The sequence below is a fragment of the Giraffa tippelskirchi genome, chromosome 7 (genome assembly GCF_054371585.1).
Source record: "Giraffa tippelskirchi isolate mGirTip1 chromosome 7, T2T-mGirTip1v1.2.pri, whole genome shotgun sequence".
Taxonomy (NCBI): Eukaryota; Metazoa; Chordata; class Mammalia; order Artiodactyla; family Giraffidae; genus Giraffa; species Giraffa tippelskirchi.
This window is the reverse complement of record NC_137281.1, coordinates 11403896-11406385: the sequence shown is the minus strand read 5'-3', so window position 1 is coordinate 11406385 and position 2490 is coordinate 11403896.

The window sequence follows — 2490 nt, the reverse complement described above, 5'->3', positions numbered from 1 at the left end:
GGGAATTTCCTGCCAATCCAGTGGTTAGGACTAGGTGCTTTCACTGCCAGGGCCAGGTTGATCCCTGGTGGGGAAACTAAGATGTTACATGCTGTATGGTGCAGCCAAGACATAAATAAAAAAAAATAAAAATGAAACCCATCTTGACACTTCTACCAAAAACAAACCAAAAATTCAGCACATCTCAGATGTGTCTGATATATTAGGTATCACCAGCTATGACAAAGGAAAAGTAGAGAATAAGTTATAGAAAAAAATGAACCTTATTATTATTCTTTATTTTTTACATCAAGGAACTCTATCTAATTGAAAGTCCAGAATTAATCCTTCACATTTGCAATTGATCTTCAATAACATATCAAGATAGTTCAATGTGGGACTTCCCTGGCGTTCCAGTGGTTAAGACTCCACACTTCTAATGCAGGGGGTGGGAGTTCAAACCGAGGTCAAGGAACCAACATCCCACACGCTGCCAGGCACGGCCAAGGAAAAAAAAGGTAGTTCAACGTGGCAGGTATAATATTATAATCTTTGCAACAAGTGGTGTTTAGACAAGCATATTTGTATGCAAAATAAGTAAGCTGGATACCTTCTTCATACCATGCACAAAAGTTAAGCCAAAATGAGCCATAGACTTAATTTTTAAAGGTGAAACTATAAAATTCTTAGAAAATATAAGAGTAAATCTTTAAGACCTTTGGTTAAGAAATGAGTTCTTATATATAACACTAAAAGGACGGATGACTAAAGAAAATGTTTATAAATTGGACTTTATAAAATTAAATTGTTTATGCTTTAGTTTTCAGAAAAATGAAAAGAAAACTGCCAGAATAGGAGAAAAGTATTTGCAGGTCAGGTGTCAGATAAGGAACTTATACTAGAACATGTAGAGAACACTTACATCTCAATAATAAAGTGAAAAATAACCCAATTTAAAATTGAGCTAAGAGACTGACGCTCCCCTGGTGGCTCAAATGGTAAAGAACCCGCCTGCAATGCAGGAGACCTGGGTTTGATCCCTGGGTCGGGAAAATCCCCTGGAGAAGGGCATGGCAACCCACTCCAGCATTCTTGCCTAGAGAATCCCATGGACACAGGAGCCTTGTGTGCTACAGTCCATGGGGTCCCAAAGAGTAGGACACGGCAGGGTGACTAACTCTTTCTTTTCTTTCTAAGAGATTGACTAGATACTTCACCAAAGAATACGTTCAAATGGCCAACAGGCATGTGAAAAAAATGTGCAGTATCATTAGACATAAAGAAAATCTCAGTGATATACCTCTTCATTTCAACAGGATGGCCAACAGTGGATACTGAAGCCCAGTGTTCACAGCAGCATTACTTACAGTTGCCAAGATACAGAAGCAACTTAAATGTCCATCAGATGAATGGATAAAAAAGATGTGGGATGTATATACAATAGAATACTACTCAGACATTTTTATGAAATGTTGTCATTTGCAACAACAGGGTTGGACTTGAAGGGTATTATGGTAAGTTCCTTGGGTGCTTGCACTGGGTCCCATGGTCTGGACTATTACCCAGTCAGCAGGAGAGGTGGACAATGAGTTCTTCTCTTTTACAGATTGCATGTTCTTGATACTAATCAGAAAGTCCTAGACATCTCCCAGGGATTCATCTATGTGCACATCACCCCCTCTGCGTCAACTTCATGAATTTTCAAGACTGGATTTTTCCATCAAACCAAAAGAACCAGGGGACACCTCTACCTCTTATTACTACAAATCCTGCCTCCTGCAGCCCCTGTTTAGTCACTCTGCACCTAAGTGCAAACCCTGGGTGGCCCCACATGATGTGCAATGTCCTCTTCCCCAGACTGTGAATATATGTGGCTCATACACTGCTGTCAACCTCATCTGTGCAGTGTTGGGTGTTGTGTATTTGAAAGTGTTAGTTGCATCCAACTCTTTGTGACCCCATGGACTGTAGTCCGCCAGGCTCCTCTGTCCATGGGATTTCCCCGGAAATGAAGGGGGTAGCCATTCCCTTCTCCAGGGCATCTTCCTGACCCAGGGATCGAACCCGGGTCTCCCACATTGCAGGCAGATTCTTTACCTTTGAGTCAACAGGAAAGCCCTAGGTTTGTCCCTTTTAGAAAGGTAGCTGCCTGGAAGCTGGACAGGAGACAAGGAGGCAAGCTGGGAAGAAACTGCAGTAGTTCAAGCAAGTGATCATGAAAGCTTAGAACAGTGGCTTTCAAACTGTGGGTCACAACCCACAAGTGGATCTTAAAAATGGTTTTTATCAGTCACACTTGCACTTAGAAGAAATAGGCTCGAATGGAAAAGAAAATATTAAAGAGTCTTTTGAAATAGGTGGTGGGGTGGGGTGGCGGGGGAAGCAGCGATCAGAACACAGATCTCCAGAGGGCTTTCTCTGCCCTCTGGTTCCCACAGGCTGCAGGCAACTTGCTCCAGGAACACAGGCACAGCAGGCTGTCTCATGGGTGGGTGTGGCGGATGAGTAGCT